This window comes from Danio rerio, chromosome 20 (assembly GCF_049306965.1).
Source record: "Danio rerio strain Tuebingen ecotype United States chromosome 20, GRCz12tu, whole genome shotgun sequence".
NCBI classification, from domain to species: Eukaryota; Metazoa; Chordata; class Actinopteri; order Cypriniformes; family Danionidae; genus Danio; species Danio rerio.
In genome coordinates, this window is record NC_133195.1 from 24534233 (window position 1) to 24552639 (window position 18407).

At 36.0% G+C, this 18407-nt stretch overlaps 1 protein-coding gene across 12 annotated transcripts in view; it reads right to left on the reverse strand.

Moving 5' to 3' along the window:
• Positions 1-7755, reverse strand: part of daam1b (dishevelled associated activator of morphogenesis 1b) — a 180091-nt gene extending 172336 nt beyond the window's left edge. For all 12 annotated transcript variants that reach the window (XR_012395605.1, XR_012395602.1, XR_012395596.1 and 9 more), the window contains exon 1: positions 7681-7755. The gene's annotated coding sequence lies outside the window, so the exon portion shown is untranslated. The remainder of the gene's footprint in view (positions 1-7680) is intronic.
• Positions 7756-18407: the final 10652 nt, after the last annotated feature.

Here is an 18407-nt window from a genome sequence, read left to right on the forward strand (position 1 = left end):
GCCACAAATGCAAACAATTTTCCAAGCCTGACCTTGAACAATGAAAGGGAATACCACGTACATAACACAATTCCTATCAAAACCTTTCACCCATGTGGTTAATAGCTTGAGTGGAAGTACTGTAAACCTGTCTGGACTCAGCTAATACAGCTAGACCATAAGTACCCACTACCCAGTCATTAATGTAGCACAAACGAAATGAAGCACTGGACGGCACTTATTCTCCAAAAACAGTTCACTAAAAACTGACTGAATGCTCACTTAGAGCTCAATAGACTTAATAGCAGAGTTTCATTGCTATCAAAATGTGTTCATTTAATTCCCCTGTCACTGTACTGAGTGAGCTCTAGTAGATAATTAACCATACAGAAGGCTGCCAAAGCACAGTAATAAAAACAAATACATTCATGTTTGTTTAACTGACTGAAACCAACAATCTACAACCAGACTAGGGCTGCACGATATTGGAAAAAATAGACATTGCAATATTTAGTTTTTCTATTGGCAAATTTAATTTGATATGAATATAATTTCACCAAATGATTTGAATAACTATATTTAAAAAGATTTCATTAACTTAGATCAACTAGAACGATCACATATTTTTCAATGCGGTGGATCTGCATAAATTATATGAAATTACAAGAAAAACAAAAAAATAAACGGCTTTATGGTTTTCTTGAGAGTCTAAAAGTATTCATGTACAGAAATTGAACAATAGCGTGTAAAATGAGATGGTCTTAATTGGATTAAGAATTTTTTTAAATAATATTTATTAATATCCGTATCATTTAATCTTTAATAAATAATCGAATCCTGTGATTATGACTATTGCAGATACACACATTGCGATATACATGCTAGAACGTTATTATGTTCAGGCCTAAAACACTCCGTCCTAAGACTTTTAATGAGAAAAATCACACAAAAATGACAATTCAGTAATCACCTTCATATCTTTCAAAAAGCATATTTGGATTTTATCTATAATGTATGAGATGTGAAAGCAAAAAATCTTTTGAGAAATCTATTCTGCATTGATTCTGAAATGTTCAAAATGTATCGCTACTCTCTCTTGAATAGAATCTGACATTCGTTTTTAAAAGCAAATGGCACGCTAGACTAGTTCTTAATCTTAGACGCAAATTCTCATCAGGAAGAATGCATGTGCGAAAATATCTCTACATATTTTATAATTTCAAGTTAAATTGACAAACAATCTCTCCAAATTAACAGTTTGACTTTCATTTTAGGTACTTTATCATTAAAGACATATTACTTCAATTTTTTAAAAAAAAAAAGGTAAATTACTGTATTATTTATTCAGTATTTTTCTATCATCTTAAATTATATAAAAAACTTCATAAAAATCCCAAACAATATCTGTATATTAACAACTTGACTGTTATTTTATGTATTATATAATTAATGACAAATTACAGTAATACTTGTACTGTAATTGTACAGTAATAAAATTGTTGTATTATTTATACTGTGTTTTTTTGTTTTTTTTTGAAGAATACTTAAAAAATTATGTAATATTTATGTAATAAATTGTAATTCCATGTTCACCTCCCTATAATAAGGTTTATGTCCATACCAACATTATTTTTTATTCTTGTCATTTTAAAGTTGTGAAAATTTTAATCAGTTGTATCTTGTATGTTTTTTTTTTTTTTTTTGGATCCAAAATAAAACTGTTCAATCAAAACCTTGAGCATGTCTTCACATTTTTTTAAGGTGTTTAATCGTAATGATTTAGGGAAAATTCTGTTAAATAACATTGCTTTTAGTGCAGTTACTTTATTGATGGTGTTCGATCATAATAATCTCTGAAAGTCTGTAAAATAACAGTGTTTCTTTGTAAACCTCTTATTGATCAACTTTATTAAATGTATTTGATTGTAATAATATTGTAAAATTCTCTAAAATAACAGTGTCTTTCTGTAAACATTATTATAAAAATATCTGTATTTATTTTTTTTGCACTTTATTTCAACAAAGAAATGTTACCGTAATTGTATGTAATTTTTTTGTTTGGCTGCCAGTCATTTGACCTTTTTCTTTTTTTTTCTTTTTTTTAACAGTGTACTCCAAGCCTGAACCCAATAGTCCACCATAGTAGGCGTTACAATTTCCACTACGTATTGGACCTGATCCAGTACATCATCATGCTACAGACTGCAGTGAGGACATGAGGACGGCAGTCGTGAAAGTTGATTTTATGTCAAAGGATTCATGTAAACAGCTCATTGTGAACACGTTTGTAATTTCATTCATTCATTTTCTTGTTGGCTTAGTCCCTTTATTAATCCGGGGTCGCCACAGGGGAGTGAACCGCCAACTTATCCAGCAAATTTTTACGCAGCAGATGCCCTTCCAGCCACAACCCATCTCTGGGAAAAAGTTTGTAATTTGTTTTATTTAACTTTATTTATGATTTCAAGTGGTATTTGCAAGGAATTGGATGCAAGCAGAGTACACCTGCCTGGAAAGCATGGAGTGACATCTGCTGTTAACAACCAAGCTCAGAATTGCCTCGAAAGTGAAAAGCGATGCATTTTGAAAATCTCAGTCAATGGCAAATCAATTTCTTGAACAAATTTTCACCACAGCTCTGCATTTGGGAGGGGGGGAATCTTTCATTTTCACAGAACATTAAAAGTCCACAAGTTTGGAACTACATTAGCAAAATTCAATAGTGACAATTTCATTTTTGGGTGAACTATATCCCTGATTGCACACACACAGTGCAGAGACATCTATTTTATGTGTGAACTGTTTATATCTGAAAGGGGTATTTTAAAGCATTTGCATTGCATTAATGAGATGTCTTCTGTCAGATGTTAAATATACATTTAGAATGTATTTAAGATGTTTACAATTTAGAATCTTTTCTAAACACAACGTTCAAAATAAAATAAAACTTGCAGACGTAAGCTATCTAGAATTACTTTAAGAGAAAGTAGCTTTTCATTTATCCAAAAACTTGGAGTATAGTTTTATATATTTCAAGATCAAGATGATACCTAAAACCTCAAAACTATCAGATAACAAATATTAATTCCAAATGTTCACTCTGTTTTATAGTGAGAAGTGATAACAGTAAAATGCCCAATAATGCAACTATTACAGTTACAATCTTATCAGATGCAAGCATAGGCTTTGTTTATAAGGGAAATTAAGTGAAACAATCACTGAAGTTAATCTCCACGCCTTATATCATGAGTCAAAGCAGGAGCCCACATGAGGGCACATATGCTCAGTCTGAGGGGAATACAAGTCAAGTCATGTGGAGAAATCCATCAGTCATGATGCCCCCGCAGTGCCCACAGGGTACACAGCACTGGTAATAAAACCCGCCGAGACTGATGGAAATGTAGGGTGACAGGGGTTTTTGAACTCTAGTGAGCTAAGGATTGTAGTGCAAGGGTTGATGGACAAATAAAAAAGGCTTTTAGGTCAGCTCAGCAACTTAATGCTTGATTAGTGAAAATGACAGACAGCAGCCTCATCTCCACCAAAATATTCTATGAATCTGATGCTGGTAAAGAAATATATCTCTGTTTATACTTGTTTACAGTCAAGCAAAACAATTCTATAAATCTATCCATAAGGATAGAACAAAATCTATACTTTATTTTAATGACAGTTTATAATAGTGTTATTATTACTTATTACTGATTCATTTCTTTTTTCATTGCACGTTCATAACATTATACACTTTATAAGTATTAATTAGGCTGCCATGATTGCATTTATAAAGATGAAGTCTGCAATGTTAAAGCGTTGTTACTGTATATTATAGTTATAAAGACTTACTAAGTTAACTGTCAAATAAGTGAATGTTTTTTATTGTTGATATTTTTTAAGCATTTGCCTTATAAAAAGTCTACTTAATGTGAATCGTAATACAATTACTAACCTGTATAAACACATCATTGATGGCTTTAAGTAAAAACAGGATGCAATTTTTCAAACGGAAATTTAAGAAATCATAAGGCACAAGTTCTCATATTTTACGCAGTGTGGTTCTACCAAACACACATTAACTTATGTCTGAATAGAAGCTGAAACGTTACATATAAACATGCTTTCAGCATCTAAAAGTTCAATACAGATAGATGTTAAGTAGACGTCTAAATGTTAATTATTTACATAATCAATCCTTATGAATTATGACAGACTATCTAACACCTTCAAACAGTGTAAATGTATTATGAACATACATATTAAAAACTGAACTGCTTTCACCATTATGTACTAATAACACTATTCGCTTGTTAAGTCGTGACATACGGAATACTGTTTCTGGGTCCAAGCTGCTACTCATTTGAATAGAGAAAATATTTGTTTATAAACCTCTTTTTAGTCATATCACACATTAAAGTGAATCTTATATAAAATCACTGTACACACAGTCTCTGGACTTGTGCATTGGTGCATCACACCAATATTTTAACAATTTTTTAACAAGTGATTACGTTATGGCCTTCGGATATTAGACATGGAGATGTGAGATATATGGTGATATATATTACAATCATGATTTTCAAAAAGTATTCCATCGCTTTGTAAACATTTACTATTATCATTTAATGAGTCTCCCCAGTTTGAAAGAGCGATTGGACACAGAAGCCGCTTTGCGTGTCGTCACACTTAACAAGTGGATTATAAATGTAGCTATGTCATTACAATGCAGGATAGGTTTTGGTGTGTTTAAAGACACATTTGTAGAATTGTTATCCTTGATTATAAATAATCATAATTCATTATGAGCATATGTTTCATAAAGTATTACCAAATACTTCAACCAAATTTGATTTTTTTAGGAAAATAACTCATCTGTTTATAGTCCATCCATATAATGCAAGTGGACATTAATTAACTTAAAAATATATTGTAACGGTTGCCGTATATTGGTGGAATTTTTGCGTCCCGTTCTCTCTCTCTTTTTCTCTCTCCCTCTCTTTCTCTCTCCCCATCTCTACCTGTCATATCCTTTAGGTCCGCCTTCGCGGAATCTGATTGGTCAGGAGACCAGTCACTCATCATTGGGTGACGTGGCGCTGTCACATATAAGGACGCCAGGGAGAACGGATGACAGCGCGCTTTTCCTTTGATCCCGTTTTTGTGTATTTTTGCCGACATGATTTTGTTATTCGTTAATCTTGCTTAACTTTCGTTTGGATAAAATTATTTAGTATATTTTCTGCCCATTTTTGAACGAGATTGTGATTTCTGTACATTTATATTTGATTGTTTGTTTGTTACTTTGGCACAACTCTTACCTGCTCAAACCAAAAAGAGATCATTGAGAGTTGACTTTGTCCTGAGAGTAAGGCGGACAGGGAAGATGTCGTACGACTTCCATCTTACATACACGTAGTCAATCCATTGTTTAAAACACCAGGTAAGAAAGTGAATGCCACTTATGTATTTGTTTTGTTTTTAGTTCAGAATAGGTAAGATTACGGTGCTCGGCGCTGAAGATTTTTCTTTTCTTTTTCTTTTCATGATTCTAGTGAGGTAAGGGGTTTCGCTTATGAGTTAGAATTGTTTTGTAATATTTATTTCTTTGATTTGGCTTCACTGGCGTCCCCTTACTCTTGAGTTGACCTAATTTTGTTTGATACTTTGTTTAATCTGTTACTTTATTATTGTAAATATTTTTCTTATTGTATATATATTTGGGCATTATTCTGATTTCACTTTTTTGTACATTAAATCACTTTTGTTGGCAGTTTTGTTGATTGTGTCTTTTGTTTTCACCCATCATCTTGTAAAGGTACCACACCTCTTAAATGTTATTACTTTTACCCTAGACTAACATCAAAGAGGTTGTAACAATATTCTTAAAACATTTCTGAAGTGAAACAATAAGTGTGTGTAAGAAAAGTACTGCTATTAGAAATGCTTGAAACAAAACAAAAAAAAAAACAATAATTCTCACATACACATTCATGAAGCAATTGTGAAATGTGAGATAAGCTTACTGTTAAGTTATAAAAGTAAGGGAATTATGATTTTTTCAGAAACATATCACCAAGACATACAGAGAAAAAAACAACAACAAAATCATTAAGCACAAACAAGCGCAAAGATGCATTGAGGGCAGAAATCAGGTCCAGTTCATAAACACAGATTTGTTTTTCTCAACCAAGGTCCAGGGCATTCAAATGACTTAAAACTACTTTTAAATACTCTACATGGCTATTTAGAGGCATTTCACACAGAAGATAAGTTAGCACCACTTTTTACCCTGAGTCATGAAACCTTGCTTAAGAGCTGTTAACCCTATAGGGACAAATGTGGAGAGTGATATGATGCTGAGTTTGAATGTTTAACAACTTACAGCCAACCATGTGGCTCAAAATCACATGCTTTGGACAGTCACAGAAACACTGTGCATTGTATAAACAGTTGATTGACTGTTTTTCAGGGACATTCATCAAATGCTAAAAGAAAAAAAGCCATTTCATTCATTTATACCTTTTTAGTCCAGGAAAAGTACATCGCACAAGCAATCAATCAATACGTTTTCAAGGATGTGCAACGCTAGTTGTGTTACGTCAAAAGGCTCCATTCGGCATTCATCCAATCACGAACACTGACAGCACAATTATGTAAAAGATCTACAGTGTAACTTCAGAAGATGAACATCCAGGATTAATTGGTAACCCCAGGTAAATTATGAGCAGTGTCAAACTTGAATCAAGATAACCTAGGATTCACAATACCAGGAATTTTGAATGACCCAGGGTTAACAAGTTCAAGAGTGAAAAACACTTAAAGGGACAGCTCACCCAAAACTGAAAATGTACTTCAATTCAGTATATACTGTACTATAGTAAAGAAAGTGTATTATATAGTATACAGTATGTTACAGCATTTGTGTAACATAGTGAACTAAACCGTAATAAATACTGTAGTTTACTTTAGTGTGTTTTTCTACAGTAAACAATGGGTGTATTGTAGCATAATGTAGAAACTACAGTATTTTACAAATTGTTTATATTATTTATAACTTTATTATCGAGTATATCTATAGCTGTATTACAGCAACAGAATTCCACAACAGATTAATTAGCAAGTACAACACTGTAGAATGATTTATTAACAATACAGTATTTACTATAAATTACTACAGTATTTGTTCATGTATTGACTAAATAGCATCCCCTGTGAAAGAGCTGGGGAAAGAGTTGACTAACTCCAAGAGAAACACTGTTGTGAAGCCGGGTAAACTCTCTCTCTCGGTCACTCACCCTATGAGCTCCGGACTGTCGATACGTGAGCAAGAGTGACAGGACTGAAAACTACCGGCTGCATTATTCAAGAAGAAAGAGCATCACATGCAAATAAGATGCAAAGTTGCAAACCATTCGTTTAAAACCTCAAATAAAAAAATGAAAGCACGTGCAAAAGAGCGAGCAACTCTTTGTTTCAGGTTAGTTTTGACGACCTGCCGGTCTGCGCGATCAGCCATCTATTCTTATACAGACTCCATCCGTATAACACTGAGGCATTTGTATAAACAGTTGATGGTGTATATCATGATTTATCACTAATCAGACAGCAGTGATAATGCACTTCTCATCTCACAACACCACAATCCTAATGAACCCGAACAAACGCGCAAGCACATTCATGCAGGAAAGTCAGAAAGTCTGCGCTTACCTCGTGTATGTCTTCTTCTTCATCCTTCATTCAAACTCCACTGTTTTGTTAGGGTGGGCTGAGCAGCATGTGAATGGGCTTGATGTGAGCATTGCACAGACCCTAAACCGAGCTGACGTCATCATTTTTTCCCTCACTCGAGCAGAGCGAAGTGCGCATGATCACACAAAGGTAGATGAACTGAGGTCTAACGGGAGATGTAGGCTATGGTGAGTAATGGCAGGTACAATGAGACAGATCAGGTCAAAGTTCGCTTAGTTTTTATTTTTATACATGCAATATATTGTTGTAAGAAGGATTAATCGTATTGAGAGATAACAACATACACAAAGACACACATGAAAACCTAAATTATCATACATTACAAAACATGTATTATCAATATAAACATTTTGTAATATTATATTGAAGTTAGAGGTTTTTTTTAACAAATAAATTATTATATTGAATTATTATTGTATAATATCTATTTAAAAAACTGTTTAGCTGGCTAACCATTTTCAATTTTCTTTTTTGTTAATATTATTATTGCTATATTCACATATATTCTTTTTTTTTTTGTAAAAAAAAATGTTTGATTAATTAGAAGTTGTATTTATACAGTGGTGACTCAGTGGTTAGCACTGTCGCCTCACAGCAAGAAGGTCAAAGGTTTGGCATTTCTGTGTGCATGTTCTCTTTGTGTTTGCCTGAGTTTCCTCCGGTTTCCCCCACAGTCCAAAGACATTGCAATATAGGAGCATGAATAAACTAAATTGGCCATAGTGTATATGTGTGTATGGAGTTTCCCAGTACTGGGTTGCAGCTGGAAGGGCGTCGCTGTGTAAAACATTCAATTCATGTTTATTTATATAGCGCTTTTTACAATGATAGATAGATTCTGTCAAAGCAGCTTAACATAGTTCTATTAAAGTTTAGTTTTTAAAGTTAAAGTTCAGTTTAGTTCAGTTCAGTGTGGTTTAAATTTCACTGTTGAAAGTCCAAACACTGATTAGCAAATCCACCGACGCTCAGCTACACAAGTCTCGATCCATGCAAGCCTGTGGCGACATTGGCAAGGACAAAACTTCACCAATTGACAAAGTGAAGGGGGGAAAAATCCTTGAGAGAAACCAGGCTCTGTTTGAATAACATAAGCCGACTAAGTTGGCAGTTCATTCTGCTGTGGCAACCCCTAAAGAACAAACCCAGAAAACAATTTTGTGTTTAATAGACTTCTAGACATCTAAACTTAGAAAGCTTGGCTAAAACAAGGCTAAATTTGGACTGTCAGTGAAAATAATAGACATCTAAGATTAGTCCAAAACAAGTTCTTAGACGTCTTTTAGATTTTCACTGACAGCCCAAATTTAGCCTGGCCAAGACGACCTATGTTTAGTTTTGTATGTTTTAGATGTTTTGACGCCTATTGAATAACAGAATAACAGAATTTGCATTCAAAAATTAATAACTTCAAACAGTTCTGAATTACTAAATTATTAATAGTTAAGTACATAGGTAGTAAATTATGAATACCCAATAGAAACCTATGTCCGAAAGCTGAACACACAAGTCTCAAACAAACTACTATCTCGACTCCCGCCTTTAGAAAATATTAGTTTAGGTATAAATAAACATTCTCTGATACTCAAATGATGAAATAATTTGTTAACAGACGCCAGTAATTATTTACATCACTCCTAACGGCCTTAATGCAAGACATCAGGCAGAAACACAGTTGTTTTTTTGCATCTGTAGGAATTTTCTTTTCTTTTTTCTTTTTTTTGTCATTGTGTCAAAGAAGCTTAACAAAGAAGTTCTAGTAAATTAAAACTGTCAGTCCAGTTTTCAGAGTTAAGGTTCAGTTAAGTTCAGTTCAGTGTGATTTAATTTTCACTGCTGAAAGTTCAAACACTAAAGAGCAAATCTATCAATGCACAGCTCCACAAGTCCAAAATCAAGCAAGTCAGTGGCGAAAGTGGCGAGGAACAAACTTTACCAATTGACGAAATTCAATGGAAAAAACCTTGAGAGAAAGCAGGCTCAGGGGCAGTGTGGTGGCACAGTGGGTAGTGCTGTCACCTCAAGCCACAGCTGGGTCAGTTGGCATTTCTGTTTGGAGATTGCATGTGCGATACGTGATGCATTGTGTATGCTTTACTAAAAAGATAGGTCTTTAATTTAGTTTTGAACTGAGAGGGTGCGGCTGAGCCTTCGACATTATCAGTAAGGCTATTGCAGAGTTTAGGAGCCATAAATGAGAATGCTCGACCTCCTTTAGTTAGACTAGTTAGACTGTCACTGAGGTGGTACCTTTTCAAAAGGTACAAATTTGTACCCAAAGGTCCATATTAATATCTAAAGGGTATATAATAGTACCTAAAAAAGTACAAAAGTGTTCCTCTTAATTTTTTAGATACTAATATATATGTTTGAGGTACCAATATGGACCCCTTAGGCACAAATGTGTACCTTTTAAAAAGGTACCACCCCAGTGACAACTCATGTATCTTTATTTCTGAGAGTGTAAGGATGATAAACTTGGGGTGATATCGTCATACTTCCTAGACCTGGTAAGAACTGTAGTGAAATAAAAATCCAAAACACACATTTAAAATGTTCGTTTTATCAATTTGTGTCTGTAGAATCCCAATCTTCACAGTTTTATTTATATCTTCTGAAGTGTTCATACATATCTGCCTGACAATTTCCCAGATAAGCAAAAGGAAATGGATGGATGAATTTAAAACATTCCTTTTAAAAATAAAAAAAAATGTCTTCCCCTTGTTCTCAGAATTATGCAGTGATAAAAAGAGACTAAAATATTTCTCTGTATTAACATTTTAATCTAATATGTCAAAAAAGACACCTTCATCCTTTAAAATTTCCAACACAATCTCACGGCAATTCGTAACCAATGACTGTAAAAAATATGGACGACGCGACATCCCCTTTTCCCATTGAACGCCTTGAGGGCAAAACGCCTGCTTGACGGGCACAAACTGTCGCAAAAGACTGCTGAAATTGGAGCCTTGACATGCGCAGAAGGACTGTCTGATGGAGCCAGAGGAGGAGCCGTGAAAATGAGCGGAGTCGAGCTTCCAACCAAACGCTTTATGTAAAATCAACCACGCCCCCCGAACTTCTCAGCATGCGTTTGCTGTCATATCAACACAAATGGATGTAATAACATTAAAAAATATGAGGGTTTTATATATTCAATCGCGCCAGCTCCGGACCGCAGCGCATAACCTACTCGCGGCGTCGCGGGCTGATTCCGGCTCGCATGCGGCAGCGCCGGCTCGCTCGGCCGCCGCATCTGGCTCGATTGACTCGGGCTGGAATCGGGTAGTGAGTCCAGGCATCCGGAGTAGGTCCAGCAGAGGTAGTCAGTCTGAGCTCTAAGGGATAATTCTCCGGCAGGCGAGAATCTAGCCGGAACTGTGTTTTGCTATCTGGGTGGTTAAGCGTGTATCAGCAAACTAATAAAGCCCGAAAAAAGCCCTGACCTTAGCAAATAAACAGTGTTCCACCAGATCATGTATGTCAGAAACTGTAGTTTACTGCTGAACTCATTTTGCCATGGTAAAATAACACAGAAATCGAATAATAACACTTCAGTCTCCTGCCGAAGCTCAGACGCGCTGGTTTGAGAAACTGTCAATCACAGCTGTCAATCACGATGACACGCCCAGCATTAAATTACTGCTAAAAACAAACTGTTTACAAAACTGAAGATCTGCACCTATTTCAGCACAATAACCAGTGCCTTAATCGACCAGAACCATCTTTCGGGATATTTTATTGCAAGTGTAATAATTTTTTTTTATTTGGGCTCAAGTCTCCTTCATTAACACGGAGGAGGCAGGCTTTATGACTTGTACTGCAGCCAGCCCCCAGGGGGCGATCTAACGGCCGAGACCTTCACTCAAACGCAGGCTTGCGGCACACTTGTTCGTAACTTATTCATTTAGTGGCTAATTCGTACGAATTCGTACGATCTAATTCGTACATTTTAGTACGATTTGCTCATCCCCCAATGACGGTTGGGTTTAGGGGTGGGGTTAGGTGCCACGCCTCCTTTTTAAAATCGTACAATTTCTTACAACTGAACTCGTACAAATTCGTACGAATTAGCCACTAAACTGCCAAAACATAAAATACTTACATTTTCTAGTGAGATCAGGCTGAAAATTTCATATAGTAGTCAATTGTTTCAATGTTCAATTTACCAACATTTATTTTCAGAATATTTGGTTACATCCTCGGGACGGGAATCATACTCTATGACTAAAGCTTAGTGTTTGAGGAGCTAACAAGCACTTTCTGGTCATTTCTTATTAAATTACGCCTCTCCCCTTTCCCTTGCTGTTTCTTCACTATACAGCATTACCTTGTTTATTATGGCTTCTCTTCCTTCTGTTCTCCCTCTGCTCTCCCCATATTAAATTAACAGGGAGAAGTTGTAGATGTGTTTCAGCTGCTGGACATCCAAGTCACATGAGGCGTCACAGTGAATCACTGGATGCTGTAAGAAGACGATCTCTTTCACAAAGCAGATGCTGGAGGCTCTTTCATATCATTCACAGCCTATAATGTGACACGTTCAATTGTATTTTTCTCATTTTCTATGTCTTTATGGCCAGAAGGATAATGGCTTCCAGACATACAGGCACCCTGAGCTTCAGCGCATCCAGTTTTTTGTACGTCCAGGATGGGATAAGACACGTGGGAGCCAGGGGTTTTCCACATGTTGAATAAAGACCATGTAAATGTCTTCAACTTCTTCTTTTAGCACAAAGATTAAAGGAGAGCCTTTAAGGGAAAGTTCAGAGAGAGATTTTATCAGGTTAATGGTCTTCGGAGATAATAATAAGTTGATGAAGTGCATCAGTCTGTTAGAGGCCATCACGTTTATTTCATTTACTATTAATCACAGATTTAATCGACCATCGTGACTTGTTGCTTCTGTTAAAGAGCATTAGAACTATAAAAGGGAATAAGAAGCAAAAGTTTAAAAATAATGGTTTACTTTGTCAAACGGAATTGATCAAAATGTTAAAATGAGTGTTTTGTATCACATCAAACAGACAATCTATAAAATTATTTGCACTGTTAATAAATATCTCTCTTTTTTAATTATTCCAATTTTTTATTTTCTTCAATAATTTAACATTACCATCAGTTTACACATTTTACATCCTTTTAATACCCCCTTTCCCCTCCCCTCCCCATCAGAGGCAGTTACGCACTGTAAACCCTAACAGTCAACTTTTCAAATGAAAGGAGTGTAGTTAACTTAAAGTGTACTAAAAGTTAATTCTACGCATTTGAAAAGAGTTTTGAACTCAGTGTTGAAGGTAATGATACCTCATTACTTCAACTTAAATTGATTAAGTTAACAGTACTCATGTAGATTTTTTTTTAACTCAAATGGTTTGTAGCAATTGGTCTCCTCTAACAGTTTGAGTTGCCCTAACTTATTTGGTTGTACAGTACTCAGTTGGTTTGAGTTCTCTTTGGGTTTTACTGTGCTCAAATCGCTTTATTTACTCAAATGGAGTAAGCTCACAGTACTCATTAGGATTATTTTTTTTTTAACTCTAATGGTTTGTTGCAATCGGTTTCCTCAAATAGTTTGAGTTACCTTAACTTTTGGTTTTTACAGTGCAGTAATTAGATGTTGTTAACATAAATCCAGTAAATACAGATAAATAATATAAACTCAATAAATAAAATGTATAAAAAGCACACATACAGAAAATACAAATAGTAAAACAAATCAACCCAAGCTCATTCTGAAAACGTAGCCCACGTTTCTGCAGACTGCGATTTACATGGCCAGAGGTACGTATGGCCGCATTTAGGTTTTTCAAGCAAACGTTACGGGACAGTGTGACGCCGGTCCTCTTTGCTCTCGCCGGCTGGGCTGACGGCTCACCTGGGCTTTCCCTCCGCAATCAGTTTGTCTGGTAAGCTCGTCGTGTTACGTCGGCAGAGCGAAGGCCCGGAGGGGGAGGAAGAGCTGGCCGGGTTCGACAACCGGGTTCGAGTCTGGGGAAGAGCAGTTCCAGAAATCAGGCAAGACAAAAAACAGAATCCAAAAAATAAAGTGAATGAGTTCATAATGGGGCGAGAATCCGAAAACATGGTCAAAATCAGATGAGGACGTATTTTGCGGTCTCCAAAAACATCCGCGGGGCTGTGTTTCCAGAATGAGCCTGGATTGAAAAAAATAGTATAAAATAGAAATAGTATAATAAAATAAAAATAATAGTATAAAAGAATAATAGTATAAATATTAATAGTGGCGAGGCAGTGGCGCAGTAGGTAGTGCTGTCGCTGGTTCGAACCTTGGCTCAGTTGGTGTTTCTTTGTGGAGTTTGCATGTTCTGCCTGCCTTCGCGTGGGTTTCCTCCGGGTGCTCCAGTTTCCTCCTCAGTCCAAAAACATGTTCAGGTGAATTGAGTAGGCTAAATTGTCCGTAGTGTATGAGTGTGTGTGTGGATGTTTCCCAGAGATGGGTTGCGGCTGGAAGGGCATCCACTGCGTAAAAATTTGCTGGATAAGTTGGTGGTTCATTTCGCTGTGGCGACCCCGGATTAATAAAGGGACTAAGCTGACAAGAAAATGAATGAATATTAATAGTATAAAATATAATAATAGTATAAAAAATAAAAACAACGCAATAATAATAACACATGAATAAAACAAATAAAATATTTACACTTTTACTGGGCGTCTCGCCACAGATATTTTCCCCATCTTCATAAACATCCAATTTATTAAATTACCTGTATGTCATTTTTTTCATACTGCATGCTGCCACATTCCCCAATTTCGTAACCCATTCTTGAAATGATAGTGGACCTGCTGAACGACATCCCCTCGTAAAGATTTGTCTTCCAATCATAATACTTATTTGAGTCCTTTATACTTTTTTATCACATCTCCAGCATTCAGCAGAGTCCTTCTACCCAAGCCTGAAAAACCTACTCGGAGTCCAATAAAAACGATTAAAAATTGTAAATTGTATTAAGCGTACTTCTAAATTTCTTGACATTACTTTGCAGTTAATACATATCTCTCTTAATTAATTTTATAAATAAGTCCCTTTTATGGAAAAAAAAGATTCAAGAGACCACTTGAAACTTTTCCAGTCAAAAAACATGCTTGTCATATGCTTACATTCATTTTTAGACAACACAAAACCAGAACACAACATCAGAAGAGTTAATACAGCAACATTTAGTGGAATAAAACTGAATTTAAATTACATGACAACATTTTAATTCCGATTAACTGTCATTTACGGCCCAAAAAAACTCTGAATCAATGTATAGAATATTTATTAGAAATTTAGAAGAACTTATCAGACCTTTACATAGTAAAAAACAAACACAAGCAAATACTTACAGTAGCAATTGTTAGGTGGTGTGGGTCATGTTGAATGTTACAGAATGAAAGTCATGGCATGAAAATATTGTTAGCTTATTTGAATCTTATTTGAGGCCTTTAATTAAAAAAAGAAACAGTTGACTTCAGCATAATTAAATAAGGCAGTTGGTTTATAGGTTTAAACCTACAAAAATATGTTATTACTGCAGTGTTGTATTCCACAACAACATTTTGTATGATGATAGATTTTATCATAAGTATCCATACTTCAGGATCGATCCGTTTCTTCTGGATCGATTAGCCTGTCCGTACTAAACAGCTAGCTGCTTTCTGAGTGTGTGTTGTGGAAGGACATGAACTCTATTCTGCTCTGCACAAATCAATATAGGTGACTTTCCAACTCATGTTTCAAGAGGAAGGATTTAGAGAGGACAAGTGCTGCATGATTAACCATTAAAAGACAACAATTTTAATTCAAGCATCGTATTCCTAAATGACAATATCAACTTTCATCCAGGCTTACACAAAAGCAATTAAAGTTTTAATTAAAACTCTTATTTGGATTGTAGGATTTCCATGATTCATTTCTAATGTGATCACACAGCGGAATGAACCGCAACTTATCCAGCATATGTTTTACGCAGCGGCAGGGTCGGCACGTCCATAGAGGCGACAAAGGTGGCCGTATAGGGCGACAGAATTAAGAGGGCGGCGTCTGCGACACCTCCCTCATCACCCGCGTCCTCAGCAGTTATATCCACGCTTAGGACGGCAGAATAGAGAGGGCGGTGTCCATGACACCTCCATTACCACAAGCGTCCAAAGTTATATCCTCGAACCATCCGCGTCCTAAGTTATACCACCTCAATTTGCTAACCAGTCATTTTCGTTTTCACTTTTGTAATGAGGGCAGCGTGATCGTCCGTTGCCCAGAGCAGCAGTTCAGCTTGGTCCGGCCCTGCGCAACGGGTGCCCTTCCAGCTGCAACCCATCTCTGGGAAAAATCAATACACACTCATACACAATGGACAATTTAGCCTACCCAATTCACCTGTACCGCATGTCTTTGGACTGTGGGGAAAACTGGAGCACCCGGAGGAAACCCACACGGACGCAGGGAGAACATGCAAACTCCACACAGAAACGCCAACTGATATAGCTGAGACTCGAGCCAGCAACATTCTTGCTGTGAGGCAACAGCACTACCTACTGCGCCACTGTATTGCCGCTTTAAGTGTCATCGGAAATATTATTCTAAAATGTATAGGGACTAACTCTCAGTATTAGTTATTATTAGTGACTTATTGCCTATTATTAACATATTGGCTGTTTATTAGTTTTAAATCACATATTTTTGCGTGATTTTATTTTATCATACCTGATACTTAAACTTAACCTCGAACTTCCTAACTAATTAACTAATCATTATGTAATATTTAATGGCTTGTTAATAGCAAGAAATAAACTTTAAAATAAAACATGACCAATATTTTCAAATAGACTGAGATTTTGTCCAATCCAGGCTCATTCTGAAATCGTACCGCTGTATACATTTCTGTAGAGCGCCAAATACGTGCCAGGAGGTACTTTTTTTGCTTTTTTTTTTCCGCGAACCCACTAGAGGTCGCTGTCTATGCTTTTCCAGATCTCGATTTTCTCTTGCGAATGCCATTCTTGCCTGTTGTTCTCACATAAATCTACCAGAGGCCGCTGTCAACTGACTGACTGACTGACTGACTGACTGACTGAGTGAACGATTGACTGACCCACCCTCCTCTTTTCCTAAACCCAACAAACTGGTAACAGCAGGAAAGCCTTCCATACGTAGGTAAGCAGCTGGTAAGAGTAAAAAGAACGGCATCATACTGCCCTGTAGCGTTTATTTTAAAGATGAAATCCTGCCATACGTACTTCTGGCTACATAATTTGCGATCTCCAGAAATGTACTGTTTATAGGGCTAACTTTTACAGAAGAAGCCTATGTTGATTTTGTCAGTAAATGTTATTTTGGTTGTTTAGTTGTCTACCAAAACTGATGGAGAAACACAATATCCATTTTGATCAATACACATTATTTCCATAATAATGCAGCTCTGGAGAGGATGGGCTGATGGAAGGAGGAATGGGATATTATTTAGGATTTCTTGGGAGCAGATATTTATTTAGGGCACCACAAACTTTCAAAGGTCACTTGAGGAGTAACACAGATTCAGAGGTAAAGAGGATGGATATTTTGTATTGACATTAAACGGCCCAGAACCCTTGTGAGGTTGATCCAGCGGTTAAGTGTTTCCCCACCAGCACCAAAAAGAGTCACAGCGGGCCTCATGCTGGGTCTCAAAACTCTGCTTGTCAAATCCCAGAACAACTGAGGTCGAGGGGTTGAGAAGTTGTTGTAATAAATCACACTGTAATAACAGTGACGGTTTAACATCATGCACTGAATGATTTATGACTGAGACTGTCTGTGGCACAGCATTTTTGCTAAGGTTTTGACTAAACACAAAAACCAAAATGTTTACCACAGAGTGGGGGTCTGGCATATGGCAAACATCTTACAAACATCAGAAAGAATTTGCTTATTTAGGTTTATTTAATGATAAGTTTAGTAATAACCTGTAGGCTAATATTTTCGACACGAGGTAAATATTACTAGCCGGGTTTTCATTCAAATGTTAAGTAAATCCTTATAAAGTTCTCAAAAAAAAAAATTCTCAAATGTAAACTAGTTTATGCAGTGTCTGAAATTGCATACTTACATGGTTTATAGTACAAACAGTAAAAACAGTATGTGAGCTGACTGAGTAGTAGCCTATGTCTGAATTCAAAGAATTCAAAAACATTATGCGAGAAATACCCGGATTACTTACTACTTTCGGCAAGATTCTGAAGTGCATATCCAATGGATGCTAATGCTAATGCTAATGGAATGGGATTGAAGCAAAGCAACTGACAAAACGGCGGCTGTAGTATGTCCGAGTTCCATTCATACTACTCACATTCATACTGAATAAAACGCACTTTTCTAATGGTTGAGTAGTAAATTTAAATTCAAATGCAGCACCTACTGAGTAGTATTTCCATCATGTTGTTAGAGTAACTAAGTGTGGTATTAGTAACCTAGTAATCAACAGTAAACAAAACAGGCATAATGAGATTATAATTAGTCATGTTAGTCTTTATGTTTACTACATCAGAGTTTATTGTGTAAATTTGTTTCAATTCCTCATTATTCCCATTAACCCATTCCAAAAAAAAGTCCAAAACACCCTTAAGTGAGTATAAAAACATTATTAAGCAAATTTTATTTGAAAATTTCAATCACTAGTTTTTAATGCGATACTTCAAAA